Below are 20,461 nucleotides of genomic sequence, written 5' to 3'. Positions count from 1 at the left end.
ATTCTTACTTGTCCCAGCGTTCCGGTTCCCCTTATCTATATGTACAGATCTACCTCTATTTTCATTTGACAGGAAGAATCTGTTACAGTGGCCACACATAGTGGGATAGCGCTTCTGGAACAAGAGCCTGAACACAGTAGCCTCAGGACAAATGGGGCTTGAGATTTGGAAAGGGACTCCTTGTGGAAAGGATTGTGTCTTTCAGTATAGTGAGAGGAAGCCTGCATCAGGGTGGCTGGAAACATTCAGATCCTTTGTTGGCAGGACTTCTGCAGACTGTAGACAGAGCTAAGGGCTGTGGCTTAGCCCCTTGTGTGTCCAATGCTGCCCGCTGTAGAGGAGCCCAGGGATGGGCACTGGAGCCCGCACCATCATCTGATGGCCTGTGTGGAGGTACATCTGCGTTCTCTAGGGATACCCTGGATGCTGTGCATATCAAAGCCTCTGCTCTGGGACTTCCCTGGTGGTCCAGTGGTTGGGACTCCACGCTGCCACTGCAGGGAGCCTGGGTTTGATCTTTGGTCAGGGAACTAAGATCCCACAAGCCACGTGGCACTGCCAGAAAAAAGGCCTCTGCTCTCACAAGCAGCCTACCACCTGAGTTGTCCAGTTGGGAGCTGGTAGAGGTCTGGCAGCCAGTGCTTTGGCGAGAGCAGCTGTCTAATCAGAAGCTTCAGGGAATTTTATCCGCAAAAACTTCCACCTTCTCGAGAAAGACTGTCCTGATCCATCAAGATGGTCCCATCACCCTCCGATCTCTGGCACCTGAGAACAAGGGACCAGAATCTGGATGTCTTCAAGACATTCTCCTGAGACTTGAAGGCAGCTCTGGTCCCGGTGGCAGCCATCCATGGTACCACCTGATGACCATCTTTAGAGTGGACAGAGAAACAAGCGAAAACATGTAGCAGCCAGAATGGAGGAGCCCTAACTAAGACACAGATCCTGGACCGGGTTGGGGGTTTTATGCTTTCACAGATGCTACAGTTGAGGCCCTCCTTCTGAAAGTCGCTGGGCCCACGCTGGAGGCCTCAGGCAACTGCTTGTGCTGTAAGGCAGTTCTCAACAAGCCCTAGCTGCATCTGAGGGTGGAGAGCAAACTCCTATTTGGGAGGAATCCCGTGCTTCCACCAAACAGCATGTGGAGTTAAAATAATGATGTTTTGGTTATGTAGAGCCAGTGGCCATTCTCCCAAACGTACATAAACATAAACACACATGTAAACACACTCACATCAGCATTATTTTAACCTAATTGATTTTAATGAATTGCTGGTATAGTTATTCTCATTCCCAATTCTATATAGGCTTACTTGTCTTCATCTAGTCCACATATCTGAGTTTCATAAACCTGGGTGGGAAAAGAATACAGTAAAGTTGGTAATTTGTGTATTTTTTTTTAATTTTTGAATTGTCACGAGACCAAACTAAACTGAAATGTTGGTGTGGTAGTATTTTTCATCCAAATCATTCCTTTCAAACACAGCTGTGTCATCCATCATCTAAGTTGCTGCCTTCTTTTTTCTTTTTTTTTAAACACACCGTTTTTTAAATGTAAGTTGGTACTTCAGCTCTGTGTTTTGTTTTCATATTATGTATAACGATGTCTATCTTGGATGCTGTGGGGCTATCATTGTACTTCCCACCTTATTTGAATTGTCTTTTTCTTCTCACAAGTTGTGTCATGCCCTTCCTTTCTATATTTTCTGACATTCCCAGACTAGCGAAGGAGTAACCAGCTAAAGATGGTTAGTTCCCTTTCCCTTAAACCATTAAAGTTATGTCTCATTTCCCTTTTGGGGATTCTGTCAGGGAACATTGCTTTAGAGTACATTGTATTTGTGTGAGATGGGCTCCCCTCAGCCGAGCATTCAGTGATGTTGGGCATGTGTTGTTGGAATTCATGGAGAGAACATGACCTGGATTGACCTGGGAGATGGACCCAGGTAATGGAACCACCTCAAACCACCCCCCGAGCCTTGTCCTTGGAATGTGCATTCTGCTTGGTTTCACCAAGAAGTAAGCTTAACAAGGACACAATTTTGAGATAGCAAGGTGTTGTTGACACCTTTGGACAGTATAGCTGACTGAACCCTTAATGCCTCTATTTAACCTTTTTTAAGGTTCTGGCATACAGGTGGGAAACCTAATCGTTTTGTGGCTGCCCAAGACAAGCTTCAGAAGTAAGTTCCCTTGCTTGTTAAACATGCTACCTACCCTAGTGTGGTCTACCCCTTTCTTCAGACTGTTGTTACATGTGAGTAATGGGGTGGGTTTCAGATTACACCCAGGAAGCTGTCAAGAAGTTGGGACTCAAGACCGTGATGTGTGGGTAGACCCTGGACTTATCCATTCACCCTTAGTATTCAAAGTATCATGATCTCACCCTCAAAAGAAGGAAATGACTTAGGCATGGAATGAAGTGGATTTCTGGAGATGCTGAGGGATATGTGCAGTGTACACAAGGAAGCTAACCTCTTCATTTTGGAAAGAACACACCCAAACCTAATCCTGAGGAACCCAGAGTGATGGACTGCAACCGAAAGCAAACTGTTTGAGTATGTGAAAACTAGAGAGCCCTGAAACAAAATTGTACTGGCGAAAGGATGATGGCACCTTCAGAAGTACGTGGTAGCCTCTGAACTTGCCTTTCATTTAATTTCCACTTGCTTCGTGGGATTCCTTCAAGGTCATAAATTTTGAATGAGGGTTTACCGTAGGAAGCTGTTGAAATAAATAGGGGTGAGGCATCCTTGTACTTGTATAAGTCCTGTGCTTCCACGAACTGAACAATTGGCCAGCAGTTTCTGTGCAGTCCAGGTGGCTCTCCCAACATGGATTCATCAGCACATCAAGCGGTAAGTATACATCAGCATCTGGACTTTGTTGTTAGATCATCCAGATGCCTTGATGCCCTTCCAGGGTTAACGAAGGTATAAGTGACCATTAAGATTGCAGTGACAGATTTTATTGGGCTGTGTTTCAGGAATAAATTGGGGAAAAAGATTGAGAGTGGCTTGGGCATTTTCTTGAAATGGAAAAGGAAGTTGGTAGCCCTGTTGCCCATCAATGGCTTCTCTACCAAAAGTCTTAAAGTCGGTACTGTAATTGGATGGAATGCTACATAAATTTTCAAATGTTTTCAATTCAGTTGATAAAAATGTATGTTTATTTTCCAGTAGACCAAGTTTGGGATTTTGAGTTGGTTTGGTTCTTTTTTGTCGTTTGTTTTATTGTGTTTTGTTTTCAATTTTAAGTGGTTAATTTCTATTGTGTTGATGGAAATAATCAACCAACTGTAGTAAGAATAGAAGAGAGTTTATTTTTGCCAAACTGAAAACTAGACCCCAGAAGACACAGATTCCAGAAGCACTTGAATTGTCTTCTCCTGGAGTACAAAACGGAGGCGGCTTATAGAGGCAAAATCTGCAATGTTGCACTTAGTTCCATGAGTTATTTCTAAAGAATTATAATTGGAGCTGGCAAGAGGTAAGGGTGTCGTTAAGCAAGTATTGGTTGGGGTCTGAAACCCTTGCCTACTCACAGGGGAAGACCTTGAGGCCATAAGTTTGCAGCTGGCAGCTTTTAACAGGTTGTTGGTTTTTTTTCTTTTAGAAGGGCTGGTGGTGTCCTGGAGTTTGATACAGTTCAGGAAATCCAAGATGTCTATGGTGCAGGAACGTGTCTGAAACCACATTCCACCATGGCCATCTGGCTCCAGTTGGAATGCCTGAAACACAGTTTTATATCTTTTCATAACAAGGGACAAACGTCAGATATGGAGTACGTCACTTCAAGGTTTCAAGAGAGAAAGTTTAGCACGTACACAGCTAGGCAGCATGATCTCACTGTCTGGAAAGAGAAACTCATCCTCCAAGGAGAACCAGCCTGGGCATCATCAGAAGGGGGACATTTGCCCTTATCTTGAAAGTAGGTATTGAAAACAATCTGATAAAGGCATTCTGTGTTTTTTTAATAGTTCAAGCAGATGTGCAATGTACGTACGACAGGCCATAAGACAGGCGTTTCTAGTTAGCGTAAGCCATAATGACCCATGAATCAATATGTGAAAAATTCTTACATCAATTGAATGAAATCCCATTTTTCTATGGCTTTGCATTTCGTTTGCATGTAATTCTATGGATTATTTGTTAGTGGTTGGTAGATCCCAATAACATTGACTATCATCTTTTCTGATAGGTGTATGTTGAACTCTCAGTGTCCCATTCAGTTAAAAATGGAGTATAATCTCTGGACTCAGAAGTTTTACACGTGGCATAAAGACAACAGCTGGGCTGGCACCATCGTTTTGCATTTATATGGAATCCCCCCTAAGACTTCTCCCCTTTGCTCTTCAACAGGCGACTCCCAAGAGGACTGAAGAAGGAGACTTGTTTTGAAGCCATGTCAAAGGATGCTGTGCAAGCACTGCTTCAGAAGAACCCTTACCCTCGTGTAGCTACCAGAGAACAGCTGGCCTGAGACCTTGGCATTCTAGAAAGCAGAGTTCAGGTAAACTTGAATGTCTTTATTCATTCTCTCAGGGTCCACGACCAGAAGCAGTCAGGGCTAAGCAATCTGGAGTCAATCTTTAAGGTCTGGAAATTTGCTTATAAGCATTAGCCAGATGGTGTCATGCAATGTGAAGAACGAAATAAAAACACCCAACAAGTGAAAGTGACGTACTAGAGGAAGGGTACGAGATGAGGGTTTTCTCATGGCTTGTACGCCCAGTGTGCCGTCTGCTACAGGCACTTCAGTTTTGAGGGCACGCTGGGGAGGGGACTACTTCTTTCTCTCGGTGCTTCTCTTCTGGGTGCTTGAGACAACAGTGACTCAAATCCTGGCAGTGATTGTGCATCCCTTGGGAACATGTGGCCAGAGTGAGACGAGTGGCTATAGGCCCATTCCAATGGATGGTGAGAAAGAAAAGTCCATGAAACAATGAAGCATGAGGCTGGTCGTGCCATGGAGTTTGTTCCTTTATTGCTTGCCTCCAAAGAACTGCCTGTGAAGGCTTCCTCTCTGGTCAGGTTTGAGAGGAGTAATTAAAGGAAGGGAGTTAGCATTTGAGCGCGAGGCCTGGGACATCACAACACGTCAACAAAGATTGGCTGTCTTTCCCTATTGAAATGTTCTCTTGGTTTATCTAATTATCCACACACAACATTCAGAAATGACTGAAAAATGAACACACGTTGCTCTTTGGTCTTCAGTAATGAGGAAGTAAGTGCGTCATTTCACTGTTGAAGTCAATGGCGCACATTTCAAAGATGGGGATCGGGTACCTCAGTGTGTCCTGACCTAGAAATGACTGTGGCATGTATCCACTAAGAGGTAAATAACTGTAAATGAGTACTTCCCAGGCAGCATGGGATTTTAATTATTGTCATCTGGGTTTAGTGAGTTTTTGACAGGGGCACTTGCCAATGTACTGTATGTTACGAAACAGTACTGCCTAAGGTGACTTAAGAGAGACAGAGAAACATTACTCAGGCATCCATGAGGCAAAAAGGCAAAAGAGAGCAAGTGAGAGTCAGAGGAGAGAGACAGAAATAGAGAGGGAGGAAAACAGACAGACAAAGACAGGTAGAAGGAGGGAATCAGAGACAGAGACAGAAAGACTGACATAGAAACTGGCTGGTTTGATGGTAAGAGTAATCGAGAGAGAGGGTGTGCTAGCGAACGTATTCTGACTGTGGGAAAGCAAACATTGTCTCCCCCATCACGGATCTTGACCTTGGATACCAGGAAGGTGACTAAAGGAGGAATGATTATTTTCTTTGATGCACGTTGCGTATTTTCTGAAATTCTGTGCTCTTATTCAGAGATAAAAGTATTACTCTTTGGATAGTTATAATATATATAACTATATATTATAATATCTATAGATACAATATAGAGCTTATGGCTTTGAATCATTAACATTTCCGTGGGGGGCAGATGGGCCATACTGGGTTTTCATTAGTTTGCTTGCTTGTTTGTTCTGTTGTAAATCACTGCAGTAGATCTTGGAAATAAGTTGATAACCTGTGGCTTAAATGAGAGCTAGGGCATGACCATTCTCTAGTTCTGGCTGAGGAGCTGGCAGTAATGCATATTCTGGCTCTTGAGCTTGAACAATAGCTGTGGCTTGAGCTTGCTCTGGCTCTGGAGCTGTAGTGGGCAGTAGAGGTGTTGCTGGCTCTAGGTCTTGATGTGTTTCCAGAGCTTGTTCTGGAGCTGGTGCTGTAGCTCCAAGAAGAGAAAATATCATCAACAGAACTGCTTTTCCAGTGCCTCCAAAGACAGGAAACTTCTCACTGCCTATCAGTGAAGTCTCAATCCAAGATGCCACCCCCAGGAAGTCTTCCCAGACTGCAGACTGGGGAAACAGTGATCTGAGTCTCCTCATTGCTCCTGGCCCAGTTCCAGCCTCGGGAAGCTCGTTCTGTGTGGCTCCGCCCCTTCCCCTCCCCACTCGCCCCCCTTCACCTACTCTGAGTCCCCCTCACCATCACCCTCTGCCTCAGGGGGCTCCAGGTGCTCCAGCTGTGCCAGGAGAAGGCGGGCTTGCTGCTCCAGGTCTGAGCCAGGCATGCTGAGCTCTGTGTAAGCCAGAAGCATCTTCAGGCGGGGAAATTCTGGGGGCTGGTGGAAATGCTCAGGGTAATGGTGCAGCCAGGTGCCCAGCATGGAGGACACGGCCTTGGAGGGAGTCAATTGGGCAGCTGAGTCAGAGACCGGGCATTTCCTTCCACACTGTGCTCCCAGGGTAGCCCTGGTTGTGAGGTCTAGTGTGACTGTCTGACTCCAAACTAGAATGCAAGCCCTGGAGGGCAGGACTGTTGTATGCTTGGTGCATTAAATGATGGGTGTTCCTAGAAAAGCACCTGCACCTAGTGGCCTTCCTCTATATGTGAAGAATGAATGAGCCCCTCCAGCCCCATCGCACACATCTGAGTGGCCTGGGGCCCCGCTGCTCAGCCCCAAGGATCCCTGCTCTCACTCACCCAGGACAGAGCACCCCTAATAGAATCACTCATCACCTTGCACTTGGGAAATACGTTCATCCCAAGGTGAGAGGCACGGTGACAACTGAGGCGGAGGCTTCCTCATGGGGAGGAGGGACATGATGAATTAGCACAACCACGGCCCCTCCAGCAGACCTTTCCACAGGCCAGGTCCCCAGAAAGCACTTTCCGTGAAGGACCCGCTGGTCTCTACAGTCACCGTAGGGGGCTGGTCCTCTCTTTACCCTAGTGTGCAGAGGGGCCAGCTGAGGCTCAGAGAGGTGGAGTGACATTCCCACATGTCACAGCTAGAAGGTGGCCGAGTCACCAATGTCCCATCGGGAAAAAGTGCTCACCTTGTGAAGAGAAGGTCCAGCATCTGCTGGGTGGTAGGGAAAGCCCTGTAGGTGCCCAGGAATGTGGGGAGGTCGGAGGGGCCACCGCCCAGGAAGGCAGGCACCAGGTTTCCCACCAGCTTCTCCAGCCTGCCTGCCTGGACGCTCCACACCACGCAGGTCTCATTCCTGCCCACTGTGAACACATTTTTCCCTTGGGGTGGAACAGAGGAGACATCTGGAATGGCCTACCATACAGTATTTCAAAGAGGCTTAATTTAGGCCTGCTTCTGGGAGCCACTCTGATCCGTAGCATGGCAACTGGCAAAGCCTTATCCCAAGTTAAATTAGTCTCGGCATATTTTAGCAATGCTCCTTTTTAATGTATAATTCATTTTCTTGGTTTTTCCTGTTGATTGTGGCCTCCAGGATGAATGTAGCTTCCAATTTGCAGTGCTTTAGACACTTGTTGGGTTATGCTAGAGACAAAAGCAGGCCCATTATCACTGTGAAAGGTATTAGGCAGACCAAATCAGGGGATGCTTTCCTTAAGGAGGGCTTTAACTAAACTGAGCCTCCTGGTATTTTGACAAGTCGATCTGCAGGAGAAGTGACCCTGTTACTGCTTGATAATTGCCTTCCTTTGCTGCCTTCTCTGCAGCTTGGTCAGCTAACCAGTTGCCTTTTATTATATGAGCTTCACCCTTTCGGTGGCCTGGGCAGTGCATTATGGCCAATGGTGAGGGCTTGTGGGCTGCTTTGAATGGTGACAGGATTTAAGAAGCATGCTTTATGTCTTTACTGTTTGAAGTGAGGAGCCCCCTTTCTTTCCAGATTGCCCCGTGAGCATGCATCACGGAGAATGCGTAGTGAGTCTGTGTATATATTTACTCACTCTCCTTCAGTGAGTAGTAGGGCTCTTGTCAGAGCAATGATTTCTGCATTCTGGGCTGAGCTACCTGGGGACAGGGCTCTTTCTAAGGGTGACCACCGCATACCCAGCATGTCACCTACCTTGGTCCATGAAGCTGCTTCCATCGGTAAACAGTTCCATATCTGGCCCAGCCGAGGGTTAATCGCTTAAGTCCTGTCTGCTAGAGTGTACTAGCTCGATGACGGGTAGGCATTTGTGCTCTGGGGGCTGTGCAGCATTAATTGGGAGCATTGTGGCTCGATTTGGGGCTGAAGTGACCTGAAGTCTTACATTGAAATTGTCGAAGAGAATGGCTTGGTACTTTCCCATTCTCCCAGAAGTCAACCAATAGCCCCCTTTTTGTTCCAGTAAAGAAAGAACATGGTGAGGGACATACACAATGGTAGGTTGCCTCCCGGTAAACTTCTGAGTTTCCTGAGGTATGTCACAAGTAGCTGCTACAACTTGAAGGCAGAGGGGCCATCCCTTAAGTCTGTTCGGGTTGTTTTGAGAAGTAGGAAACAGGTAGAGGGACATTCCCCAGAGTTTGAAATAACACCCCGAGACTTATGCCTTGTCTCTCATGTACATACAATTTGAAAGATTTCTTTAAGTCTGGTAGTCCCAAAGCCAGGGCTGAGACTGACTTTGTTTTTATTGTTTCAAAGGCTGTTTGAAAGTTACTTTAGTCCAAGTAAGGGACTCAAGATCACGTCCCTTTAAAGTCTCATAGAGGGGCTTTCTATGGGCCCACAGTTCGGGATCCAAATCCGACAGAACCCTGTCATTCCCAGAAACCCCTTCAGCTCTCTGCGAGTCTTGGGTGTTCCCAAGCCTGCAGTTACCTGTTTTCTATCAGGCAAAAGATCCTGCTGTCCTTGGGGAAGGACAAAGTCCAGATACATGACTTGTTGCTTACATATTTGGGCCTTTTTCTGGGAAACCTTATATCCATTGTTGGCCAGATAGTTCAGGGTTCTGATGGTATTTTGTAGACACTTAACACATGTAGGGCTTGCTATGAGCAAATTGTCCACATTTTGGAGTACGAGTCTTTCATCCAATATTAAGTTTCTAAGGTCCCTAGCCAACATTTCCCCAAACAAGGTAGGGGAATTCTTAAATCCTTGAGGCAGGACTGTCCAACAATACTGTTGGACTACCTGTGTTTCTGGGTCCTGCCATTCAAAAGCAAATAGCTGCTGTGATTCTTCTGCAATAGGAATGCAGAAAAGAAGTACCTTTCAAGTCCAAAACTGAGCACCACCTGTATTCCCCCAGAATCGTTGTGAACAGAGTGTATGGCTCAGGTACCACAGGGAGCAAATCTTGGACTATTTCATTAATAGCCCTCAAGTCTTAGACAAAGTGATACTCTGCTGAGTTTGGCTTTTTGACTGGGAGAATAGGGGTCTCATACGGGGACCTGCAAGGTTTAATTAATCCTTTTTCCGAAAACTTTTTTAGGATTGTCTCAATTCCCTTTCGGGCCTCTTGCCTCAGCGGATATTGTTTTAGATTAGGTGTCCCGGGGTCCTTTTTAACGGGATTTGTATTGGACATGCATTTTTGGCCTTCCCTGGGGTGCCGTCAGCCCATACTTCTGGCCTTATCTTTTCATAGACTTCGGGGGGAAAGAGCTCTGTCTCCTTTTCTGGGGTGGCCACGAGTGCCCTCTCTAGGCTTAAAATGTGCTTCAATGGGACCCTGATGTCAGGCTGTTCTGGTGAAAAAGTTACTTGAACATTTAATTTACAAAGGAGATCTCGGCCCAAAAGAGGGATCGACACGCTGGCATATATAAGAAACTGTGTTTCAGAGTGAGGTCCCCTAATTGGCATTCTAGAGGCTGTAAGAGAGAACGATTTTGTACTTGCCCAGAAACTCCCATGACCAGGATGGATTGAGATGTTTTCTGTGCCACCTTGGTGTTTACCACAGCATACGTTGCACCCGCATCTATCAGAAAGTCAATCAACTTCTCTCCCACAGTCAAAGTTACTTGGGGCTCCTGTGGGGAAACTGGAATTGGACACCTCAAGTCCAAGGGAGCCCCTGGTTCTCTTCATTCATCATCAGAGTGTTCCTCTCTTTCTACCATATAAAAGGTTCCCGTCTTTCTTTTATTGTTTCCCGTCTTATTTTTTAGCCTAGGGCAATCTTTTTTCCAATGCCCTTCCTCCTTATAGTAAGCACATTGTTCCCTCCCCAATGGTGGCTTACCTCTGTTGGGGTTACTCACCTTCCGGGAGTCTAATGCTGCTGCCAGAAAAGTGGAATTCCATTTTGCATCATCTTCCTCTGTCATTGTTCCCTGTTGTTGAACACTTTAAAAGCAACATCTACCAATTGAGAAGGGTTCATTCCAAATGCACCACCTAATTTTTATAATTTTCTTCTTACATCTGGGGCACTTTGCCCAATGAAGGTCATATTTCCCATTCTCATATTTTCGGGGCCTCAGGGTCTGCATCAGTGTAGCATCTATAAGCTTGATAAATTCTTTCTAGAAAGTCTCATGGATCCTCATTGGAGTTTTGGTGTATCTCCTGAATTTTGCTTAAGCTCTTTTGCCTAGGTACCCCTTTTGGAGACCCACTAAGATACACTTCCTATAATGCTCTAGATGCGGTATATCTCCATTATTAGGATCCCAGTCAGGCTCAGCAGTAGGAACCGCCCGACTTGCTTCTGGAGTTCCATTTGGATCTGCTGGATGAAGCTGGTGTGCTTCCTTGCTAGCCAGTGACCATCCTCCTTTCATCCCCAGTAAGAATCATATTCATCACCGTGTGAATGTCCACCCCGGGGGGATGGTGAGTGGCAAAGATAGAAGTGAAAAGTTCAGTCATGTGGAGGGGGTCCTCTCAGTAAGCAGGGTTATGGTCTTTCCAATTAAACAGATCTGAAGTTGAGAATGGATTGTACATCCATAGAAACCCAGCTGGCTGGCCATTTGCATTAAGGCCTTCTGTGGGGTATTGGCGCAAGGGAAATTGCCCCAATCCAGAAGTGGCTCCTGGTCCAAATTGGGTGCCCTGTTGGGCCTTCGATGGTGACGCCAAAGCAGGCCCCTGTGCCCTAGGGGTTAACATAGAAACTTCTAACTGATCCCCATAAGTAGGGGAAACAGGAATTGGTAAAAGGAGTGCATATACTGGTGGCATGGGGGTGGTCAGAACAACTGCTGGTGAAGCTGGCTGGGCCAGTGGGGGAGCCAGCTTGGTCAGAGAGGGTTTACGTTTTGAAATAACATGTCCTCAGTCTCACTTTCTCCCTCTCCCTCTTGTAGAACAGATTTTCCCTTGGTTTTCCTTTTAGACTGCTGCATCATAAGGTGGCAGCCATCTGACTTTTTTCCTCCTGATGAATAACATAAATGCTTCTACCTATGGAATCTCATCATTTTTACCTGCTCTTTCACAAGACAGTTCTAAATGCAAGATCGTATAATAATTGAGCCATTCAAGGGCCATTGCTCTCCTGATCCTAACATATATTGGGGCCACACACTCTTACAATAGAATATTATCTCTTTCTTAGTCATAGGCCCACAGCTGTATTTTGCCCATTTATTTAAGATACGCCCCAAAGAGCTTTCCTTAGGGACAGATGGAGCGTTTCCTATGTTTACAAGTTCAAGAGCAACAAAACACAGAAGGCATAAATTCCAATACCACAACCACAAACAAATTCCATCCTGAATGAACACAAAACAATAGCAAACGAACAGGTTCCCACAATAATTCTCCTCTCCAACAGGGTACCCCAATCAAATGCAAAACAAGATGGCCTTTACCTTACAGAAAAAGCCCTAATTGAGCTGGGGAGAATGTTCTCGGCTGTACACACTGGAGTGACGTACCCTACTGTACGGAGCCCATCGACTCCCAAATTCAATCACTTGCTCCAGCTGCCAGGCCCCAGGGCAGCCAGTGCCACTGCAGGGAATTTTGAAGGAAAGATCCTCAGGATAAGTGGTCCCGGCAGCTGCTAGCTAGGGCCTTACCCCCAAATTTCCCAACCCGGGCTGTCTGGCCACAAGCAGCGAGGCTGCTGGCTGGCTCACCAGAATTGATAGCAAGTCCGAGCTTGTCCTGCTCGCTGCATGACAGGCCAATAAATCGGGAGACAAAGTGTTAGGGCAAGGAATAATGGCTTTATTCAGAAAGCCAGCAGACCGAAAAGATGGCAGACTAGTGTCTCAAAGAACCATATTTCCCCAGTCAGAATTCAGACTTCTTTTATACCAGAAAGGCAGCCGGTGTTTGGTTGTGGAGAACTTCTTGGTGCAGAAATCTTTTTTTCTTTTAGCTGTCTACGTAGGTCAAGTCACGGTCAGGTCACGATGTTCCTGCAAACCTCCAACAAAACAGATACTATTCTCTGTTCTGCAACTTTTTAATCTGAAAGTGTAATACTCTTAAAGGTAACAGCCAGAGAAGGGGCTCAAGGAGCATCCCACGGTGTCAGACCAGGCTCATGTGGCGCCTGCCGGGCAGCTGGTGTGAGCCTGGGCCAGAGGTTGCCTCTCCCGTCGTCGCTCCTCAAGGTAGCAGGTGGGCCGTCGCTGCCGGCTAAGGGTGCAGCTGTCCTGGAGCTTTCACGAGCCATGGTGGCTACCTCATGGGTGGCTGCCCCGCATGGCTGGAACAGAGGTGGTCACGGCCCCGGCGCGGGCTCGTCCGCTCAGACGTGTGGAGGCCCAGTGTGGCTGCGGTAGGGTCGCCACTGGGAGCAAGGGGAGGCCATGAAGCGTGGGCGTTCGCCCTCCCGAGGTTGGGGCGGGGACTAAACGGCCCCACAGGCGATGATGCAGCTGCCTGCATGTCCGGCCTGCTGGCTCCTACCAAGCCCTCTCCAAGGCGCGGCTGCACATACCTGGACAGGTGGGCTGGCCGGGGCTGCCCCACTAGGACCCAGGATTTGACCCCCAAGATGGCCCTCCACCCCAGTACAGGGGCCGTTCGGTGTGTGGGCGTGGGGCCTGAGGTGCTGACTTGTGCCCAGCCACACGCCCAGCATCTGCTGTTGGACAGTGTGAACCCTTCAGCTCGGCTGCTGTCCAGGCCCCTGCAGCGCCCTCGCAGGATGTAACAGGGACGGAGTGGGCATGCAGCTGTTAGCGCAAGACCGTTAGCTTGGTGGTTAGAGGTCCTGCTCTACCCACAGTCAGCCTCGCAGTGGTCCTCGCAGCTGGGCGCCATGAGAGACAGATCCCAGCCTTCTCCCCGGGGCCCTCTGGGGCCTCCGGCCTCGGGCTAGTGGGCGAGCTGGGGACCTGGGGACAGGCTGAGGGCTGTGTCCTGCAGAGCTCCAGAGCCCTCGCCACAGCTGCCCACTGGCCAGGCCCAGGCCTTGAAGCAGCAGTGCACCTCTCCACCATTCCCGTTTCTACGACCTAATGGCGGTGGTAGTCTCCATGGGTCACAGTCCATGAGTACATGGACACTGCCTTAAGGTAACAGCTTCAGCCAGCTTCAGTCTCTCCAAGTTTCGAAAATTGGTACAGCTTAGATCAGTTGTCTACGGCTAGGAGGTGGCCAGAGGTCAGGGTTAAGTTGCAAGGACATGGCCCATCATTACTTAAGGTCCACCTCTGTGGTTCGGGTTATTCTCAAAAAGGACAATTGCTGTGAGCTGGGAAGGACAATTGTTAATAACCTGATTGGTATTTACTATTGATCTTATACAGAAGATTCTCTCCAGTTTAAATGAAAAGCCAAAGGGAAGGCTGGGTGCTGGGTGCCTGGCTCCCTCAGTGATGACGGCTGGGCAGGGTCTGGGGACTCAGCCCTAAGGGCGCCGCCAGCTGAGATCTGCCTCTTCAGCCAGACCTGGGCACTGGCGGGAAGACCCAGACTGGGTGCTGGACGAACGCTCTGGGGCAGGGTTAAGCGGCCCATGCAGGGACCCCCTCCTCTTAGCCAGGGCCTGGACCTTGGAGGGCGAAAGCTGAGCCTTGGGACCTTCCCCTTCCTTGTCAGAACAGAGAGTAACATTTGTTTTGGTGGAGGTTTAAAGGAACATCGTGACCTGACCATGACCTGACCTCAAGAACAAAGGATCTGACGCCAAGAAGTCTGCAACAGCTAACCACGCCTCTCCCTCACCTTTCCTGTAAAAGGGCTTCACCGAAAGCTTTTGGGGAGTTCGGGGTTTTTAAGGCATGAGCCACCCGTCTCCTTGCATGGCCCTGCAGTAAACCTTTCTCTGCTCCAAACTCTGATGTTTTGGTATCGTTTGGCCTCACTGTGCGTTGGGCACATGGACTTGGCATTCAGTAACATGGTGACTGTGCCGGTGAAGAGGGTGAGTGCGCAAATGGGGGCCAGGTCCTGTGGCCTGTGACCCAGGGAGACTGCGGCTGTGGGGACCACTGCGATGCTGACCAGTGGTGGAGCAGGACGGCTAATGGCTAACGGCCCCAAGCTCATCCCTCCCCCATTACAGCCCTCCCCTCAAGTCCCCCTTCCCCCCGCATGGAGATGCGGGGATGTGAGGCTGCCCGGGGAGGGCTCCCAGACGCGGCCGGGCCTGGACTGGCCTGCTCTAGGCCACCTCGTGTTCCCTTAGGGACCTCCTGGTAAAGGACCAGAGTCGTCCAGGTTAAGCATTGAACCGCCTAACGCATCTGAGAAACCTCCCACTCAGGGGTTTCCTGAAGCAGAAGCCCTGGGAAGTCAGGACACAGCAGGAGAACATCCGTCTCTGTGAAGCGTCTCCAGCCAAGTGAGCCGGCTGTGGGGCTGTCGCTAGAACGTGTGTGCCTGGCTCCCGGGGCTCAGAGTTCTGTTGGGGTCTGTTGCCAAGGAGGTGACTTCACTTCCTGGGGGCCCCTTACTTGAATCCCCTCCTCAGACAACACCGCTACCCACAGCCCTCTGGGCTGCCGACGGCTCACCCCTTCTCCACGCAACCCTATATCTCACATAGTCACACCTCACAGCCCTCTCCACCGCTCCGGGGAGGGTCTGTGCACAGCTTTGAGGAGGCAGACCTGGGTTCCAGACTCAATTCCCCATTCTACCTGTTCTCCATCCTGGATAAGTCACTGTGTCTCTCAGGACCTTTCTGTTTCCCTGTCTGTGCAATGGAGACTATTGTGGCCAGTACTTCTAGGGATGTCCTCAGGCATATGTGGAATAATATCTATGCAAGTGGAGGAGTGGTATCACATGTTGGGAGTGCCTCCAAACCCTTTTTTCTTTCTCTTGTCACCTCCCTGCGTCTGTTGCTCTTCTGACACCACAGTCTAATGTCACTGTGTGTGTGTGTGTTTGCCAGTGTTCACTCCCTGAATGCCCAGTAGAAAATGCCCACCCCCCCCCCCCACATGGGAGAAAATGGACAAGAACTTACCAAGATCTTAGGGTTTCTCATTACCGAAGCAATCCCTATGGGAGGGGTCTGAGCCTGGCCTAGAGGGTCATAACACACCCTTACTCTTGGACGCTGCCTGTTGTGGGCCCTGCGGTAGTCCCTGTGTGTTTATGGACCTCAGTTTTCAACTGTCCAGTGAGAGAGAGATTCAGAAGTATAAGAACTAAACTCAGCATAGAGCTGTCTCTAGATCCCTCTTCCCTGGTTGTGGTGTGGACAGGGGTTCACTCAGGGTTCCCGTGACATAGGCACCTCCTAGGAGAAGAAGTTGCCAGATACCCATCTAGGCTGCAAAATGCTGTCCCTCTTCCCCATGCCATCTCCATATCTTCTCTAACTATACCAGCACAGCCTTTTCCAGAGCCCCTGAGAGAACCTGGGTGCAGCCAGGCCCCAGCTTTGAGGAAACAGAATTGGGTTCATACCTGGCTCTGCCTATTGGCAGTCTGTGGTTCTGGGCAAGGCAGTAAGGCTCTCAGGGCCTCCCCCTTCTCCACTCATGGAGGGACCCCCGTGGTCCCCACGTCCTGGTGAACACATCCTTGTGTCATCTCTTACTTTTGAGTGTGGACAGGACTTAGTGTCTCATTCTATTCCATGGAAGGTGGCGAAGTGATACAAGGTCACTTCCAAGGTTTGGTTGTCAACAGTCAGTGTCTAACCTCCCTCCTTCCCTGTCTCTCTCTCTGTTTCTCTCTTTCTCTGTCTCCCCTTCTGTCTCTTCCTCCTGCCCTCTGTCTGGTCCCTTGCTATCTGGAGAGGCCCACATGGCCCAGAACTGAGGAAAGCAACAGACAGAGGAGAACTCAGAACTTCAGTACAAACTGCATCTTTATACTGCTCCTTCAGTGAGGTCAGATCCTGACTCAGTTTTGTTCACAGCCCCAAACCTCCTGGGAGACCCTGGCAGAAGCGTCCAGCTGAGCCACGCTTGATTCTTGGTCCCAGAAACCTGCGATAATAAATGTTTGTTGCTCAAGCCAGCAGCATTGGGAAATGTTGTCCCATAGCAACAGATCACTAATTCATTCACTACACAGCGGGCCACGCCCGCCCCATACTCTTCTCCCTTACTCTCCACCCACGCCCCCTTCCAGCCACACTGGCCTCCTTACTAAATTCATCTCTGGCCACATACATTCTGCTTCCGTGTCTCTACACAGCTGTGCATTCTTCTGTGCTGAGTATCTCCAGACCTGTGACTGGCTGGCTCCTTCTTGTCGTGCTGCTAGAGATAGAAACGTCACTTTTGTCAAAGTATCTGGCACAGAATACTCATATAACCATTTTTAATACATAACGAGCAAAGGAAGCGAGCAGAGGAGATTATCAAAGGGCATTCAACACTTCTCTAAATGCATTAAAGAATGTTTATATCGTCCATTCCCTGGTATAACACTCTGGTCAAAGTAGCTTGTACATAGCAATCTTTTAAACATTTTCCTACATAGGTTTTTCAACAATTCTCTAAATGCATTACAGAATGTCTTTCAAATCCAATTCCTTAAACAACTCTCTTCTCTGTGTAGCAAGCAGGTTTCACTGTTTTAACCATTATTCCATGTGTTTTTAAACATTTCTCTCGATGTGTTATAGAATGTCTATCATATGCATTCTCTGAAATAACACTCTTCAGTGAAGCTGATATGTAGCACTCTAATAACCATCTTTATTACATGTCTTTCTAAACACTGCTCTAAGTTCATTACAGAGTGGATATCACAACCATTCCCTTAAATAACACAGCTTTTTAATGTAGCAAATGGGTTGCACTCTTATAGCTATCATTATTCCATGTGTTTTAAAATATTTCTCAAAATGCATTACTACAAGGCTATCACATGCATTCCTTGAAATAACACTCCTCTCAAAGTAACATGCACATAGTACTATAACCACTTTTATTGTATTTGTTTCTAAAAACTTCTCTTAATGCATTAGAGAACAGCTATCACACCTGTTGCCTTAAATAACACTTGTCAAGTAGCTTGCATGCACACTCATATAACCATTATTATTACATGTGTTTTAATTACTTTCTAAATGCATTGCGGAATTCTGTCACTTCCGTTTTTTAAAATTAGTTTTTTTGGAGTATAGTTGATTTACAATATTGTGTTAGTTTCTGCTGTACAGCAAAATGAATCAGTTATATATCCACTCTTCTTTTTAAACAACTTTATTGGAGTATAATTGCTTTAAACTGTCGTGTTAGTTTCTGCCGTATAACAGTGAATCAGCTATGTGTATACATATATCCTGATATCGCCCCCCCTCTTGTGCCTCCCTCCCACCCTCCCTATCCCATCCCTCTAGGTGGTCACAAAGCACCAAGCTGATCTCCCTGTGCTATGCAGCTGCTTCCCACTAGCTATTTATTTTACATTTGGTAGTGTATATATGTCCATGCTACTCTCTCACTTCCTCCCAGCTTACGTTTCCCCCTCCCCGTGTCCTCAAGTCCATTCTCTACGTCTGTGTCTTTATTCCTGTCCTGCCCCTAGGTTCATCAGAACCATTTTTTTTTAGATGCCATATATACGTGTTAGCATATGTTATTTGTTTTTCTGACTTACTTCACTCTGTATGACAGACTCTAGGTCCATCTTCCTCATTACAAATAACTCAATTTCATTTCTTTATATGGCTGAGTAATATTCCATTGTATATATGGGCTACATCTTCTTTATCTAGTCATCTGTCGATGGACACTTAGGTTGCTTCCATGTTCTGGCGATTGTAAATAGTGTTGCAGTGGACATTGGGGTACATGACTCTTTTTGAATTATGGTTTTTTCAGGGTATATGCCCAGCAGTGGGATTGCTGGGTCATATGGTAGTTCTAGTTTTAGATTTTTAAGGAACCTCCATACTGCTCTCCATAGTGGTTGTATCAATTTACTTTCCCCCCAACAGTGCAAGAGGGTTCTCTTTTCTCCACACCCTCTCCAGCATTTATTATTTGTAGATTTTTTGATGATGGTCATTCTGACCCGTGTGAGGTGATACCTCATTGTAGTTTTGATTTGCATTTCTCTAATGATTAGTGATGTTGAGCATCCTTTTATGTGTTTGTTGGCAATCTGTATACTTCTTTGGAGAAATGTCTATTTAGGTCTTCCACCCATTTTTGGATTGGGTTCTTTGTTTTATTGATATTGAGCTGCATGAGCTGCTTGTATATTTTAGAGATTAATCCTTTGTCAGTTGCTTCATTTGCAAATATTTTCTCCCATTCAGAGGGTTGTCTTTTCATCTTGTTTATGGTTTCCTTTGCTGTGCAAAAGCTTTTAAGTTTCATTAGGTCCCATTTGTTTGTTTTTATTTCCATTTCTCTAGGAGGTGGGTCTAAAAGGGTCTTGCTGTGATTTATGTCATATGTTTTCCTCTAAGAGTTTTATAGTATCTGGCCTTACATTTAGGTCTTTAATCCATTTTGAGTTTATTTTTGTGTATGGTATTAGGAAGTCTTCTAATTTCATTCTTTTACATGTAGCTGTCCAATTTTCCCAGCACCACTTATTGAAGAGGTGGTCTTTTCTCCATTGTACATTCTTGCCTCCTTTATCAAAGATAAGGTGACAATATGTGTGTGGGTTTATCTCTGGGCTTTCTATCCTGTTCCATTGATCTATATTTCTGTTTTTGTGGCAGTACCATACTGTCTTGATGACTGTAGCTTTGTAGTATAGTCTGAAGTCAGGGAGCCTGATTCTTCCAGCTCCATTTTTCTTTCTCAAGATTGCTTTGGCTATTTGGAGTCTTTTGTGTTTCCATACAAATTGTAAAAAATTTTGTTCTAGTTCTGTGAAAAATGCCATTGGTAGTTTGATAGGGATTGCATTGAATATGTAGATTGCTTTGGGTAGTAGTCATTTTCACAGTGTTGATTCTTCCAATCCAAGAACATGGTATATCTCTCCATCTGTATCGTCTTTAATTTCTTTCATCAGTGTCTTATAGTTTTTTGAGTTCAGGTCATTTGTCTCCTTAGGTAGGTTTATTCCTAGGTATTTTATTCTTTTTGTTGCAGTGGTAAATGGGAGTGTTTCCTTAATTTCTCTTTCAGATTTTTCATTGTTAGTGTTTAGGAATGCAAGAGATTTCTGTGCATTAATATTGTATCCTGCTACTTTACAAATTTATTGATTAGCTCTAGTAGTTTTCTGATAGCATCTTTAGGATTCTCTGTGTATAGTATCATGTTATCTGCAAACAGTGAGACTTTTACTTCTTCTTTTCTGATTTGGATTCCTTTTCTTTCTTTTTATTCTCTGATTGCTGTGGCTAGAACTTCCAAAACTATGTTGAATAATAGTGGTGAGAGTGGGCAACCTTGTCTTGCTCCTGATCTTAGAGGAAATGGTTTCAGTTTTTCACCATTGAGAACGATGTTGGCTGTGGGTTTTTCATATATGCCCTTTATTATGTTGAGCTGGGCTCCCTCTATGCCAACTTTCTGGGGAATTTTTATCATAAATGGGTGTTGAAAGCTTTTTCTGCATCTATTGAGAGTTTCATATGGTTTTTATCCTTCAATTTGTTAATATGGTGTTTCACATTGATTGATTTGAGTATATTGAAGAATCCTTGCATTCCTGGGATAAACCCCACTTGATCATGGTGTATGATCCTTTTAAAGTGCTGTTGGATTCTGTTTGCTAGTATTTTGTTGAGGATTTTTGCATCTATGTTCATCAGTGATATTGGCCTGTAGTTTTCTTTTTTTGTGACATCTTTGTCTCGTTTTGGTATCAGGGTGATGGTGGCCACATAGAATGAGTTTGGGAGTATTCCTCCCTCTGCTACATTTTGGAAGAGTTTGAGAAGGATAGGTG

General features: G+C 46.5%; 1 protein-coding gene and 1 long non-coding RNA gene across 8 annotated transcripts in view; one reads left to right on the top strand and one right to left on the bottom strand.

Annotated features, from left to right (window-relative positions):
* LOC101287519 (zinc finger protein 33B) overlaps window positions 1–20,461 on the bottom strand; it is a 346,100-nt gene that overhangs the window by 200,239 nt on the left and 125,400 nt on the right. The window lies entirely within an intron of this gene.
* LOC117198135 (uncharacterized) overlaps window positions 40–20,461 on the top strand; it is a 55,956-nt gene continuing 35,534 nt past the window's right edge. For 3 of the 4 annotated variants that reach the window (XR_007471168.1, XR_004479091.2, XR_007471166.1), the window contains exons 1-3: window positions 40–2,858; window positions 3,616–3,930; window positions 4,362–4,512. This is a non-coding gene — a long non-coding RNA (uncharacterized LOC117198135). The other variant, XR_007471167.1, reaches the window with a different exon arrangement.

This window comes from Orcinus orca, chromosome 14 (assembly GCF_937001465.1).
Source record: "Orcinus orca chromosome 14, mOrcOrc1.1, whole genome shotgun sequence".
Classification (NCBI taxonomy): domain Eukaryota; kingdom Metazoa; phylum Chordata; class Mammalia; order Artiodactyla; family Delphinidae; genus Orcinus; species Orcinus orca.
This window is presented reverse-complemented; position numbering and strand designations above follow the sequence as displayed.